This window comes from Macaca thibetana, chromosome X, assembly GCF_024542745.1.
Source record: "Macaca thibetana thibetana isolate TM-01 chromosome X, ASM2454274v1, whole genome shotgun sequence".
In the NCBI taxonomy this organism is placed as follows: Eukaryota; Metazoa; Chordata; class Mammalia; order Primates; family Cercopithecidae; genus Macaca; species Macaca thibetana.
Window position 1 is genome coordinate 109,455,395 of NC_065598.1, and position 16,577 is coordinate 109,471,971.

Below are 16,577 nucleotides of genomic sequence, written 5' to 3' on the forward strand. Positions count from 1 at the left end.
CCCACCCCTATAGTTAACTGGGCTGTGTAATATACTTAACAGTTCTACCACATAGTTGGAGTGAGGGAAAAATATACTACTAAAACGAGAAAGAGGGCTGGGGCGGTGGCTCATGCCTGTAATCTCAGCACTTTGGGAAGCCAAAGTGGCTGGATCACCTGAGCTCAGGAGTTTGAGACTAGCCTGGGCAACATGGCAAAACCCAGTCTCTACAAAACAAATACAAAAATTAGCTGGGTGCAGTGGCCTGCGCCTATAGTTGCAGCTACTCGGGAGGTTGAGGCAGGAGGATTGCTTGAGGCAGGAGGATTGCTTAAGCCCAGGAGGCAGAGGTTGCAGTGAGCCTGGATGATGCGATTGCACTCCAGCCTGGGTGACAGAGTGAGACCCTGCCTCAAAAAAACATTTTAAAAGACAAAGAAAACAAAAAAGAAACAAGGGTACAGGACAGACAACAATGATCGAACTACCTTTTCCATAATGCTATTTCTCACTTCTGCTCGTCTGCTCATACTGTTCTCATTCTTTGGCATGCTCTGCCTAACATTCTCCCACAAGTACACATCTCAGCTTGAAGAAAAATATAAGGTAAAATCTCTACTTGGAAACCTTCCACTATCACCCCTTTCAAGTTGAGTTATATCCTCTTTTCTCCTATGCCCATAATATCCTGCACATATATCTTTCGTGGTATTGCCCATATAGCATACATCTCTATCTCCCCCACTATACTGTGATTGCCTTTAAAACCGTCAATGTGTTGTATTCATCTTTCCATCCCACACGCCTAACCCTGCGTCCACACATATAATAGGGATCCAATAAATGTTAGTTGACAGAATGGCAGATTTAAAAGTTTCTTGGGAGAAGTCAAAAGCAAGAGTCCTAAGATTAATTGAGTTTCTGTGGTAAGATAGTAAGAAAAAATTCCCAGGTGACATGGTCTGTCTGCTAGTAATTTAGTTCTTTCAATTGAACAGCCTGCCAGAAACAATGCTTATAGAGTGACTGTACTGTGGAGTAAGGAGAAGTGAGAATTCCACATTTTTTTGTAAAATTATGAATCACAGAAGAGTAGAGCTGGAAGGGTGCTTAGAGATTATTTAGTCCAGGGCTTGTCATTTAATATGTAAGAACTCTAAAGGCAAAATATTTTTTAATAAAGTGCACAGAATAATGACAATCAACTAAAAATCGATTGAAGACTTAACTATAAGACCTGAAAGTTGTAAAACCCATAGAAGAAAATATAAGGGAAAAGCTTTATGACATCAGTATATCCAGTGATTTCATGGAAATGACATCAAAAGCTCAGGCAACAAAAGTAAAAATGGACAAGTGGGCTACATCAAACTAAAAAAGTTTCTGCGCAGTGAAGGAAACAGAGTAAAAAGACAACCCACGGAAAGAGAGAAATATTTGCAAACCATACATCTGATAAGGGGCTAATCTCCAAAATATATAAGAAACTCCTATGACTTGATAGCAACAACAGAAAACCCCACAAAACTCTAATAACTTGATTTTAAAATGGGCTAAGGACTTGAATGGACATTTCTTTGAAGAAGACATATGAGGAGTCAACAGGTATGTGAAGAGATATTCAGTGTCACTAATCATCAGGGAAATGCAATCACAACAACAGTAAGGTATCACTCACACTTACTGACTATCTCTTACCAAAATGCTTGAGGCCAGAAGTGTTTCACATTTCAGATTTTGGAACATTTACATATACATAATGATATAGGTTGGATATGCGATATAAGTCTAAACAGAAAATTCACTTATGTTTCATTTACACCTTATACACTTTATACCATAGCCTGAAGGTAATTTTATACAATATTTTAAATAGTTTTGTGCATAAAATGAAGTTTTGACTGCAACCTACCACGTAAAGTCAGGTGTGGAATTTTCCACTCGTGGTATCATGTCAGTGCTCAAAAAGATTCAGATTTTGGAGCATTTCAGATTTCAGATATTTGGATTAGGGATACTCAATCTGTATGTTTTTTAAAGGCAGTAAGTGTTGGCTGGCTGTGGAGAAATTGGAACCCTTATGTACCATTGGCAGGAATGCAAAATGGTGCAGCCATTGTGAAAATCAACATGGAGTTTCCATAAAAAATTAGAAATAGAAGTACCATATGATACAGCAACCCCACTTCTGGGTATTTATCCAAAAAATTTGAATCCGAATCTTAAAGAGATATTAGCACTCCAATATTCATTGTAGCACTATTTGCAAAAGCCAAAATAAATGAAGACCTAAATGCCCATTTACAAATGAATGGAATTTTATATGTATATATACAATGGAATATTATTCAGCCTTTAAAAAGAAAGAAATTCTACTATATGTGACAATATGAATGAACCTGGAAGACACTATGCTAAGTAAAATAAACCAGTCACAGAAGGGAAAATACTGCATGATTTCATTTACATGAGATATCAAAAGTAGTCAAATTAATGGGAACGAAGAATAGAATTGTGGTTTCCAGGGGTTAGGAAGAGAGGGAAAAAGGGAGTTGCTGATGGGTATAAAATTTGTTATGCAAAATGAGTAAGTTCTGAAGAGCCACTGTAAAACACTGACTACACATGACCATACTAAATCTCATGCTAAGTGTACTTAAAATTTTTTAATTTGAAAATTGAAAATTGAAAGAACGATCAAAGAGGTCAAATTTTTAAAGTTAATTCATTAGAGACATCTATGTTATTTGAATATTCTCTTTTATGAAATATCTATTAAACATTCTAATCATTAATTGGATTGCCTTTTAGTGTTTTGTGAAAATGATGTATATATTCTGTATGAGTCATTTGAAAATATATGAATTAAAAAATTAAAAAAACACTAGATGTATTTACATTGAGTTGTATGCACAATTCTTATTCCCTTACATAAAAATATTTTTTTTAATTTGTTTTAATGAGATTTCATAATTTTGGTTCTAATCTATTAATTTAATTTTTTAATTCTAAACTTACTTGGATAAATATTTATTGCTTGGGAATATATCACTGCTTTCAGTGCTAACATAGAAATGAATGTTGCTGACGAGTGAGAAATAATCTATAGGTATCTGAAGAAGATTATTTATTTATTTATTTATTTTTTTTTTTGAGATGGAATTTTGCTCTTGTTGCCCAGGCTGAAGTGCAATGATGCAATCTCGGCTCACTGCAGCCTCCACCTCCCGTGTTCAAGCGATTCTCCTGCCTCAGCCTCTCAAGTAGCTGGGATTGCAGGCATGCGCCACCATGCCTGGTTGCTTTTTTTGTATTTAGTAGAGAGAGGGTTTCTCCATGTTGGTCAGGCTGGTCTCAAACTCCTGACCTCAGATGATCCGCCCGCCTTGGCCTCCCAAAGTGCTGGGATTACAGGCATAAGCCACTGCACCCAGCCTGATGAAGATTATTTTATGTAGCAAATATTTGGTCACTGTATATAAAGTCATATTAATCTTGCATAATGGAAACACACCTGATTTTGTTATTTTGTATCTAGTAATAAGGCAAAAAGTTAACCATTGAGATGAAATTTCAGATATGATTCTAAAAATGGTCAGTGGACACTGCTTCCTAATCAGATAAATCAGAAATAGCCCCAGTTGCATGTTTTTGAGGCCTCTGTTTATTTCCCATCTAAACCATTTTCATTTATACTGCCAAAAGATTGCAAATACTCATGGATGATCAATGCAGTTGAGCAATAGAAGCATCAGCACAAGGGCACGTGATGTTTCCCTTTGCCATTTTACCCCTTGTGCTTTTGCAATTCTCATTCTCACAAGGGAGCTCCCCAATCTGGGTCTTCCATCCCATGAGTCACTTCATACTCTTAATATTGTTGTTTTCTCATGTTTCTGTAAAGATTTACCTATCCCATGCCTCCGTGTTCCAGGAATATCATCTAAGTTAATGAAGAATCTCAGGGACCATGCTAGGGACAGAGAGGGGTTTTAAATGGGATCTATAGGAATGCCAATCTATTAAATTGTTCTGAGAAAAATAAAATCTGCAGTTAAATAAAATTGGGAAATGTGTACTCTATCACTCTCTTGGAAACTCAAAATGTACATTAGCATACTTAAAGGTGCTAAGAAGTCCAACAGTTAAGAATCTGGTTTCCCTTTGTTTAACACCACATTTCCCACACTTATTTGAACCTTATTTTCAAGGCACTTAGAGCACTAATCTTACAGAGAACACCTTTTCGATTTGTTTGTTTGAGACAGAGTTTCATTCTTGTTGCCCAGGCTGGAGTGGACTGGCAGGATCTTGGCTCACTGCAACCTCTGCCTCCCCAGTTCAAGTGATTCTCCTGCCTCAGCCTCCCGAGTAGCTGGGTTTACAGGTGCCCACCACCATGCCCAGCTAATTTTTTGTATTTTTAGTAGAGATGGGTTTTGCCAAGTTGCTGGGTTTACAGGTGCCCACCACCATGCCCAGCTAATTTTTTGTATTTTTAGTAGAGATGGGTTTTGCCAAGTTGGCCAGGTTGGTCTCAAACTCCCGACCTCAGGTGATCCACCTGTCTCAGCCTCCCAACGTGCTGGGATTACAGGCATGAGTCACTGCGCCCAGCCAAGAACACATTTTCTACATTAGAACACACACTGTATCAGAAAATGTTAACGACGTCATATGTCACCCCTTTTTTATAGCAAGTTTGCATTTTACAGAGACTTTAGAGATAACGTTTTAACTCAGCATCACATTTTCACAAAGTATTCCTCTTTCTTTGTTATGCCTTTGTTTTTCTTTTCTTTTTCCTTTCTATCTTTTTCTTTCTCTCTCTCTCTCTCTCTTTCTTTCTTCTTTCTTTTTAACGGGAACCACACAGACTGCATCCTCTCCCTCTTACTCTCTGGGAAGAAGAGGAAAATAATCATCAATGGCAAATAGCAGTTACAGCAAATCAACACCAACAGCTGGCTTCACATTTAGGAGAGAATGCTGTGCTTCTTCCTCATGTTTCCTGGTGCTCCACATGTTCAGAGAAACTTCTCCAGTAGTGAACTATAGAAATGAACCTTGAAAATATAGTCTTCACAATTTCTTATATGATTATTATTGTACCTGGATCACTTTCCTTTAGCCTAAACTCCATCTTTTAGAATTTCCTTTAGTGAGGGTCTACTGGTTATCTGAAAATGTCACTATTTCAAACTAATCATCAGAAAATGGGCATATGTCAATAGGTATGGAATTCTAGGTTGGCAGTTATTTCCATGCAGCTCTTTGAAAACTATGATCCTACTGTCTTCGACTTCCATTGTAGCTCTTGAGGAGTCAACTATTATTTTAACTGTGACTGTTTATAAAATCTCTTTGCCTCTGATGTTCTGCAGTTTCACTGTGATTTGTCCTAGTGTAGATTTATTTTTATATATAATTTGTGTACCATACTTAGGTGTCACTGCATTCAAGAATCTGTAGATTAGTATTTTTTAGTCATTTCTGGAGAGGACAGAGCCATGTAAAAGGCATTCTTTATTTCCCTGATTCTTAGAAATCACCTGAGAATCTTGTATATCTAAAAGTGTGTGTTTGGGGGAGGAAAGGGGGGTGGTTACTAGTGACTAAAGAGAATCAGTCCTTTGATTCTCCCAGAAAGTTATGGAGTAGAGCTTCTCCAATAATAAGTAGAGCTTAATAATAAGTAGAGCTTCTAAATAAATAGCCTACCACAGAAGAGGATAGGCAGTTAATGCCATCCCTGAATTATTCAGTTCAGGATTTACATGTTAAAGCCAAAAGTACTCTCCTGGTAAGAATTATCCTGCTGTAGATGTAAAGGAGTTTAGTACTTGTTTGTAAGGGGAGTGTTCTGACACTCACAAAATTCTTGATAGGCAGTTGCCAATTCTACTTATGTTGAGAGCGTATCAGGCAGCTGGATTTGAGTAGTAATTGGCTTTTAGATTCTCTCAGAAACTTTCATCGAGCTCTACTGCAATTCATCCAGTTTCTGAATTTCTTAATCTCTCAGAAACTTTCATCGAGCTCTACTGCAATTCATCCAGTTTCTGAATTTCTTAAACCTTATTTGGTGGTACTAAGCTTTTTTAGGTTAAAGCAAAAGAAACCTGAAAAATAAGCTAACTTTTTGGGGATTATAGCTGCTCTCACCTTCATGCCCTGCTTAGATATGGATCACCTTTCCTGGGCAGATAGCTCTAGGTGACAGAGTAATCAGTTATAGTGCTATTCAAACTCAGCTTTTAAGACTGTTTTCAGAGGCACTAATTGAATGCCTTCCAGAAAGTTATGGCCCTCTAGAGATCATCATTGAATATAGTAGTACCTAAAAGCCAAAGGAGTGAAAAAGTAACCCCTGAAAATCTAAATGTTAGAAAGAATTTCCAGTAAATAGCTGTAGGGTGGAATGGGACTTCGTGAGGGGAGAATAAAATAACATTATTAGAGTATGCCAGTCACATCTCCTTCGAAACGGATGGTTCCATGGTAAAAAGAAAAATCATATGAAGAAAACATTAACTATAAGCAAAGATTGCATTTTAATACTTTCTGTTAGGTAATCAGAATTGCCATTTATTCAACACACTTTGATATACTTTTTAAATACGTGTCAGGCACTGTTCACTCTCTGAAATTATTTGTAATAGGCCCCTGAAAGATATTTGCACTGAGGGTGAGGTATATTTCACTACTGCAATGTCTCAATTTAACTAATAAAGATAATAGATTAGAATAAATATTAGGAAATCATCAAATAAAAATCTAAAAGTATTTCCTAGAATAGAAGGCTGTCAATCCATTGATTGAAAGGACCTATTAATTGTCTAGTACAACAACAAAAGAAAGCTAAAAAAAGCCCCACACCCAGGCAAATGATTATAAAATTTAGGACTCTGGAGACAAAGAGAAGTTTCCGAAGAGAAAAATAAATAGGTTACATGCACGTGCAAAGACTAAAGAATTAGAATAGCTTCTGACTTCTCAATAATAGCACTGGAAGCTAGAAGGCAATGCTCAAGATATTGAGACTAATGATTTCAATCTAAAATGCCATATGCAATCCAATTATCAATTGAGATATATTTTTACACACTAAAAGCTTTAAGTATTTTATCTCTCATATAGCCTTTCCTAGGAAGCTATTGGAGAACATACTCTACCTAAACTAGAAAAAAACAATAAAGTAGTATATAAAAAGCAATTGATTCAATGTGAGAAAGAAAGAGAAAGAGAGATAAAAAGGGAATTCCATTAATGATGACGAACTGAAGTTCCAGGATGTCTGTGTTAGTCTATTTTTGCATTGCTAAAAAGAAATACCTGAGACTGGGTAATTCATAAAGTTTAATTGGCTCGTGGTTCTGCAGGCTGTATAGGAAGCATAGCAGCATCTGCTTCTTGGGAGGCCTCAGGAAGCTTTCAATCATGGCAGAAGGCGAAAGGGTAGCAGGCGTTCCACATGGCAGGAGCCAAAGCAAGAGAGAGGGAGAGTTGTTTGGAGGAGGTGCTACACACTTTTAAACAACCATGTCTCATGAGAACTCACTCACTATGACGAGAGCAGCACCAGTACATGAAAGATCTGCCCTCATGACCCAAACACCTCCCACCAGGTCTTGCCTTCAACATTGGGAATTACAATTCAACATGAGATTTGGGCAGGGACAAATATCCAAACTATATCAGCAATTATTCAGCAGAGCTAAAGTGCAACAAGTTCAGGATAGACTACAAGATGAAAGGCTCCAGAAAAACATGTAATCTGCGATTACTAAACTGGTTTAAGAATGTTGGAGACCATGAAAAAACTTAGGCATAGATTTTTTTTTTGAATTGATAAAAAATAACAATTATTAAGTCAGAGGGAAAAAATGCTATATGTGAAAGAAAATATAACCAGGAGTGCTGCTATGGTCTGAATGTGTGTGTCTCCCCCAAAATTCATGTGTTGTGTGGTGCCCTTATGAATGAGATTAGTGCTCTAATAGGGGCTGAAGAGACCATAGCCCTGGTTTTCCATCCATGTGAGGACAGAGCTAGAAAATGTCATCTAGGAGCCAGAAAGCAGGCCTTCTCCATACACCCAATCTGCCATATCCTTGATATTGGGCTTCCCAGCCTTCAGAACAGTGAGAAATAAATTTCTTTTATTTATAAGCCATCAAATCTGTAGTATTTTTTTATAGCAGCCCAAATGGACTAAGAAAATTGTTATGGTTTTTCTTTCAGTTACCATTTTAGCAAAAATAAGAACTCATTCATCCAGAGTTGGCAATGCCCTTTGACCATGAAGTTAATAGAGTGACCATAAAATTAATTGTCCAAACTTGGAAGCTTTTGAGAGTGAAAGTAGGTGCTATTACTAGTTAAGGTGGAACAACAGGCATACTTTAGATCTACTGTAGGCAAGCTGAGACATATGGCTATCCTAGCTGTTGTGAAACTACCACTGTCCACCTGGTGGCAGTTTACCTTTCATTGAAGTCAAAGAATTCAGGAGAAAATAAACTTCTGATCTTGGAAGCTCCCTCCTAAAACATGATTTTTAAAATCACAATCTACTTCGGAAGTGGGAGTCGGGTGCTTTATTTTTAGGTATTTGGGGATACATAGCTTACTATGTAAAAACAAGTAAAGAAAATAAATCTGATTTATGAAAAACAATTTGAAAATTACATTCTAGGAATAGACTTTTTAAAAATGTATAATCTTTATTTGATAAATTACTGATGTTAGCAAACATGGGTTCTAAGAGGGTTTCCCAATAAGACTTGAAATGTGTAAATACTGTTAAGGCTCATCTTAGAGCTCTAACAACTTGATTTCATTAACCAATGTGTAACTATTATCTTCCTGCATTTTTGTCAGTCCTTTTCCAGTCTTTAGTTAGGCTTATTCATTAATTACATTAATTATATAGAGGACCTCCTCCAGCCCCAATATATTCTCAAACTCCCTATCATGTATGTGCTATATTTTTAAAATATATAACTGAACCATTATCAGAGGGGCCAAAATCCAAACATTCTCTACCTTAAAAACCTGACCAAAACTCTGTGACAAGTCTTCAATATTGACTGCTAGGTGTTTTTCTTTTTCTTTTTCCAAGCACCATTGTGAATATATTCGTAAGGATTTGAATTGTGATTTCTTGATAAGGAATCAAGACATTGCTGTTGTTCTGGCCTTTTGAAGATTTTCCCAAGTGTAACATGAACAGAGAATGGACTATTACCCTAATCTTCACATTTCCACCTGATAAGTTCACATGTGACCATTTTGATGTGTTTTATAGTATGCCATCAAGAAGATACAGTAAAGAAGGTTCACAGCTTAGAAAGTTTTCAAGGTTTTTTTTAATGTCTGTTACTTGTAAGTGAATTTGCCCAAATGAATAAACATAACCATTAAAACTACATACATAGCACCACTAATAAAAAAGACTTGTCCAACTTAAGTAGATAGTCACATTATTAGAAAATTATTAACCTCACAAGAAGCTTTTTTAAGTTTAAAACCTATTAGTCTTCTATTTCTTACTTTAAAAACAACTATTTTTTAATTTTACTTTTCATTATTTTTCTGAAATGAATGTTAACCTGTTTTTGAACTCTTACTTTTTAGAAGAGTATGTTATGACTTGAGCTTTTGGGTAATATTGTCATCTATGGAAATCTATGAACATTGCTTTAGCTGGTGGTTATAAAATTAATGCAATTTCTAACATTTCTCCATACTTCTGAGTAATTCTGGGAATTGTCCTTCCAAAGAAATCTTTGTATTTCTAGATTGAGATGAGAGAAAAAGTATATGGGTAATTCTACAAATTTCTCCTAGGCATGTACATATCTAGCCAAGCATACCAACCTAAATCATTAGGCCATCAGCACCTTGGAGAAGGATGGACAAGCTTGAAGGGAAGCTATTCAGCAGTAGAGCGTAACAATAAAACAAGTTGTTTCAATCAAAATTCAAATAGATATGGAGGTTATATTTTGAAATGAGTTGGTTTTCACAGTTGAAGTGTGAATTTGTGTTTGTGTGTGTGCTGTGACTCTTTGATGTGTGGTGAAAGATTTCCGGGAACTAATTTTGGTTCCTGAGTTCTAATTCTAGTTGGGTCTGAGATCACCACAGGCAGTGTCACTATTTTGAGCAATTGTACAATTTATTTACATTATCCCCAAAAGGCCTGTGCCCACATAGGTACACAGGAGTGCTAATCAATGTAGTTAGTGGGTAAAACCCCTGTTTTTGTCTTTTGTAAGTTTGAATTGTTTTCTGTCCCCTAAAGAGAAACCCTTAAATAAAAATGATGAATTCTTATATGTCGGGGTAGTGCCGTGATCATGAAGGTGGTTCTCCCAGCACCAAGGCTCATCTATTGCACTCCAGATGTGCTGACCCCCTGAGATTTCACCAAATGTGGGAAACTTGATTGCATAATTTATGGTGGTGGTGAACTGTGTTCGCTCTTTCTCCAGTTCAACAAAACAAAACAAATGGCCTTTTATTTCCTAGTGACTGAAATCTGTTAACGTTTGATTAATGTCCATTTCAAAAATGGCCATATTCAACCTCAACTCAACATTATAAAACTGGGATTATACAAAGCCTAAATCATATAAAGAGAAAATCAGCTAAAGATGTCTATCCATTTGGGTACTTGAACATGTCAAAAGCAGCCTGAAATTTTAGCTAACTTTTGTAAACCTTTCAGACTTACACACCAATTAGCATCCAAGGAGACATAAAACTGTGAAGGTTTACAAGGTGCTGTTTCCAAAAAGAAAAGCCCTTTCAAGGACACTTGAAGGGAATTCCTTCCCTGAACAATGGCCATTCTGCCTTGGCAAGGGAATTTGTCAGGTGCCTGAGTTGTAGTAAAGGCATAGGATCAAGAGGTTCTTCTAAAGGCTCTGCAGACCAGCCCCCTGAAGCAATCAATCAGCAATCAACCAGCTGGCCTTCCTAGGGCTCCTATCCTGTTTCAGGATCTAATAGTTTAAAAATGAGTGGGAATTTGGAAGTTAGAAATTTAATAGTTTTGTTTTGTTTTGTTTTGTTTTTTGAGATGGAGTCTCGCTCTATCGCCCAGGCTGGAGTGCAGTGGCGCGATCTCGGCTCACTGCAAGCTCCGCCTCCTGGGTTTACGCCATCCTCCTGCCTCAGCCTCCTGAGTAGCTGGGACTACAGGCGCCCGCCACCGCGCCCGGCTAATTTTTTGTATTTTTAGTAGAGACGGGGTTTCACCGTGGTCTCGATCTCCTGACCTTGTGATCCGCCCGCCTCGGCCTCCCAAAGTGCTGGGATTACAGGCGTGAGCCACCGCGCCCGGCCATTTAATAGTTTTTATAATAACTCAAAGATCAGCCTTGGCAAGGTTACTCAGAACTAGCCCATCCATTTTCTCACTGGCACATTTCATAAAAACAAATAAATAAATATAAATGGTACCTCCCCATTAAAGGTAACTTTGCTTCAAGACCCTTTTCCAGAACACACATCATTCAGTGATTAGTCACTCAGTAGTGTTACCAATTTTTAAAAAATTGGAGGCAAGATTTGATTATGGTCCTAAATCTCAAATGATTACAGTGACCTATAACACTGCTACATAATTTTTTTAATTAATTTTCTGAAACAGTAAAAACTTGAGTATGTGTTACAATTAATATGGTATCTCTCTGGTGTTTTTAAATAACAAATCTGGATAGGTTAATCAAAGCTGAACTTTGCTGGATCTCTAAACATGAGTTTATTTTGATTTTTAGGTAGCTCAGCATTGGATTTTAGATAAGATTTCCAGAATCAATCAGTAACATCCTGCTGGGTCATTCTTCCAAATTAGGTTTACTAAAGTGCACACCATGGTCAGATTTCAGAAAACTGACTCAACAATCACAAAACTCCTGAAATCTTTTGGGAGCCTCTGCAAATTTTTGGAATATAATAGGGGCTTAATAATCATTTCGTGTATTTCTTTTTTACTCTTGAAAATGTAGTATTTGTTGGTCAGAGGTTGGATGCCAAGAAATTATGTTCAGCCAAAGTGGCCAATGGAATAGAGGTTTAGAATTTAAAAGTTTTTCTACTCTGCATACATGTTTTTAATCTGCTAACCAAACCTTAATTTTGGTGCACATATTTATCTCTCAGAGGTGAACACTAATCTTATAGTGCCTTTTAACAGCGTTAGTTTAGTCTATATGCAAATTTAAAACTACCAGCCCCTTGAGGAATTTTGTTACTAAAATGCCAAGGGTTCTGTCTAGGTCCTGCTGCTTGCTGCAAAGAAAACCAATCACTGAAACAATGAGTATTGCCAAGGAAGAAGCCCTTAATTGGGTGGGGCAGCTGAGGTGATGGGAGATCAGTCTCAAATCCATCTCCCTGACTAAAATCACGAATTTATATAGCAGCGAAGAAATGTAACTACATGCAGGAAAGCAGGAAGTAGGGAGGGGTGAGGAAGAGGAGTTGGTCAACAGGAAACAGGTGGTCAGCTGGCAATTATGATGGATTAGGGGTCTGGCATCTCATTGTCCAGATGTGGTGATTTGGTGAATTTTGGTTCCTTGATACTATCTGGGAGGCCTGAGAAAAGGAACTCAGATAAGACAAATGTAACTTTCTCAAGTTCTGAGAATGTGAGGACAATTTCTATGTTTATTCAAAAGAAACCATAAACATCAGTTCTATGGGTCAATTGGGCCAGTTTCAATGTTAGTCCAAATTCAAGTTAGTCAAGGTAAAACAAATAATTTGGCAAATAAATAGCTGCTTTGAGAATCAATCATTTGGTTGATTGTTTTTTCTTTTTGCCTTGCCACCTACCTACACAGATACTTTTAGATGGTGTGGCATAAATGCAGCTTTTGGGGGGACAAGAGGCATAGGTAAAACAGTGTTAAAAATACAAGCCTGCGAAAATCTTAAAGTTCAGAAAAAGAATTATGATGAGGCAGTATTCAAATTGTCATTAATAAAGAGGGAAAATTAGCATTCATTAACAATTAGTTTCCAGGTACCTTGCTATGCTTTATTAATTTTTGAAAAATTCCCTCTTTACATTAATCCTATTAAGTTGATATTGGTATGACAATATTACAGATGTAGAAACTGAGGCTTAGAGATCTCAAATAACTTGACTATGGCTAGTAAGGGGTGAATCCAAGACTGAAGTCCAGATAGTCAGACTCTTTCTAGAAACTCCTCCCTTTTTTAGGCAGCATCCATAATGGTTAAGAGCTGTAGCTCTAGAGCCAGACTGCCTGGGTTGGAATCCCCTAATTTTAGCTGTTTCATTTACTAGTTGTGTGATCATAAGGGTGTTAATTCTCTGTGCCTCGATTTCCATACCTGTAAAATGAAATAATAATAATGCTTACCACATAGGGTTGTTAAGAATTAATGAATTAAATAAGTAAATATATAAAGTGTTTAAAATAATCCTTGACACAAAGAAAGTACTGAATAATGGTAGCTATTGTTAGTATTTTTACTATGTCATACAGTTGATTGTCATCAATAATGAGAGGCTGTTTGTATTTTAAACAGAGTAACTCATTAAAAAAAATACTGCCTACAAGGGTTTACAAATGAATGGCACCAAAAAAGTAAAACTAAAATCTTGCCAATTTCATATAACAGAACTTTCCCCTGAGTATTTTTAAATATTGGAATTTATTGGAATATCTAGCATATTATTTCCCTACCTTTTATAAGCCATGCCCCTTTGATAGATATTTAAACATTTTAAATTACCTTTAATGTTATTTGTAATTTCAAGATAAATTAAACATAAAGACGGAAAACAAATGAATATTGAAAAAAATGGCTTTATTTTCAAACTGCAAACACTTTCCACGTATTCTTCCAACATTTCAGAAACACCAATTTGGCAAACAGGACAATGTGTGCTGAATGAACTTAGGCAAGTTATATAGTCTCAGTCACCTGCTATAAAACAGGGATAAAGACACAGGTTTTACCTCCTCACCAGATGTGCTGGGAATCAAATGAAACAGTAGATCTCAAGACCCTTTCTGTTCCAGAAAGCCTGATCCAAAAAAGAGATGATTATTGTGGCTGGCAGCAAACTTGTCATCTTGTTGTTAGCAGCTCATTCATCTTTTGATAAAATAATCTGGATGTATTTCATTGTTCTCAAAGTCAAAGAAATACAAACCTTTTCTAGTCATTGCTAGTAAATAATATTTCAATTTTAGAAAGGACAACTCTATGAAGAAAAACAACCATCAATCATTAATGAATACTAATGTTAATTTTCTGAATGCTTTCTGATCCAGGTCCACTCAAGCAATTTATAATTTCATGATATGACTGTTTTTAAGCATATCCAGTGCAGATACAGTGCTTAAAATTCATGATATTATGAGAAAAATATACTGTGAAGTGCTGCATTTAATCTAAAGTGATATACACATCTTAGTGCACTTTTATGGTAATAACTAGAATGAATTAGAGACTCATTCAGAATGAATATATTCCTGGTCACTCATTGCGAAAAGATTGTTTAATATACCACGTTCGTTACTTGTGCAATCTTCTCTTGTTGCTATATTTGCATGCAAATGACTTAGTTTTTCCTTCAATTTAAATGAATTCTCTAATACAAATAAAGATCCAAATGTAAAACCATAAAGTTGTGGGCTGCTTTTATTAAAAGTGGTCCTAAAAAATTAGGAGAAAGCCACTGGCAGTTTAGTCTCATTTTTGTATTCTCATTGAAATTTTAGCAAGTTTTAGGCAAAATAGGCATTTTTTGGTCTCATCTAGACTTGTTTTTTCTCAGTAGTGGTAATTGCTAGAAATAGAAATCATAAGGTCAGACTTAATTTTAGGGGAATTTTTATCATCTCAAGATAGTTCATACAGTCCGTACCATGGATATAAAGAAAAAGGAAATTTAGCTAAGAAAAATGATATGTAGGCCGGGCGCAGTGGCTCACGCCTGTAATCCCAGCACTTTGGGAGGCCGAGGTGGGCAGATAATCTGAGGTCAGGAGTTCGAGACCAGCCTGACCAACATGGAGAAAACCCATCTCTACTAAAAATACAGAATTAGTTGGGCGTGGTGGCGCATGCCTGTAATCCCAGTTACTCAGGAAGGCTGAGGCAGGAGAATCGCTTGAACCTGGGAAGAGGAGGTTGCGGTGAGCCGAGATTGTGCCATTGCACTCCAGCCTGGGCAACAAGAGCGAAACTCCGTCTCAAAAAAAAAAAGAAAGAAAAGAAAAATTATTTGCTGAAAAGTGTACTTGAAGACTTTGTAGATTGTGAAGTCATTTTATACCCATTATCTGATTTATGGCACATGATTTTTAAAAAATTAGCCACCCTCCAAAGCACATTCATTCCTGTGCAATTCAAAATGTCAAAATACATGCACGTGTAGAAAATCTTATTTACAAAAATGGAAAACTTCCCTGAATATTTGTTGGAGTCTTCTGTATTTTTAAAAAAAGATAAGCTTGGGATTACTTATATTCTAGTCAATGCATATGCTGGTCATCTCAGTCCTCATTTCAGTATCTCATGACATAGACATATAATGTCCTCATGCCTGTTTTTCACTGTCTGACATGGAACATGCCATTGTTCTCCTTTTCCCATCAAAGTGAATCATGTATGTGTTCCATTCTTTAGACATCTATTAGATGATTAACTGGCAGATCTGTAAATTGGTTTTTTGCATATACTGTATTTCATCTATTTTAGGATACATATTATTTTTCTACATGTTAATGTCTCTGAAATAAGGCTGCATCCTAAAATTCTATGGCATCTTTTCATCAATTAAGTGTGACTTGTTTGTCATTTTCTACACAGTGAAATTTGATCACTGTTGTTTATATGATCATCACAGCAATGTGTTATATGCTTTTTAGGTACTGTATTATATGCATTGAGTTTAAAATGTCTCCAGAGAAACTATAATGTGATCCCTCATTGAAGCAAAAGTTGTTATACATACAGGGTGGTGCAGAACAAGAGCAGGGACATGAATTTGATGTTAGTGATTGTGGTAAACAGCATAATATCCCTCTTCCCCCAAAGATGTCCACATAGCCATCCTGGGAACCTGTGAATATGTTACCTTACCTGGGGAAAGAGAATTAAAATTGCTAATCAGATGGCTTTAAAATAGGGAGATTTTCCTGGATTGTTTGGGTGGGCCCAATGCAATCATGTCACCAGAGTCCTTAAATGTGGGAGAGGGAAGCAGGGGAGAAGTCAGAGTCTTGGGAGATGTGACTACAAAAGAGAGAATCAGAGAGATGGCAGTGTGAATACATGGCCTGACATTGCTGGTTTTGAATGGAGCCATGAGCCATGGAATGTGGACAGCCTCTAAAAGTCGGAAAAGGCAGGGAAACGGATTCTCTCGTAGAGCCTTGCGAAGGAATGCGACTCTGCTGACAACTTTATTTTAGCCCTTTGGGACCCATATAGGACTTCTGACTTCCATAACTATAAGACAGTAAGTTTGTGTTGTTTCTGACCACTAGTATGGCAGTAATTTGTTACAGCAGCAGTAGAACGGTAATAGTTAT

At 36.7% G+C, this 16,577-nt stretch overlaps 2 non-coding genes across 2 annotated transcripts; one reads left to right on the top strand and one right to left on the bottom strand.

Annotated features, from left to right (window-relative positions):
* Positions 1 to 4,849: 4,849 nt before the first annotated feature.
* Positions 4,850 to 5,065, bottom strand: LOC126947083 (small nucleolar RNA U3). The gene has a single exon (XR_007722922.1). It is a non-coding gene; the product is annotated as a small nucleolar RNA U3 (small nucleolar RNA).
* A 5,251-nt stretch (positions 5,066 to 10,316) lies between these two features.
* LOC126947074 (U1 spliceosomal RNA) lies at positions 10,317 to 10,481 on the top strand. Its single transcript, XR_007722917.1, has one exon. It is a non-coding gene; the product is annotated as a U1 spliceosomal RNA (small nuclear RNA).
* Positions 10,482 to 16,577: the final 6,096 nt, after the last annotated feature.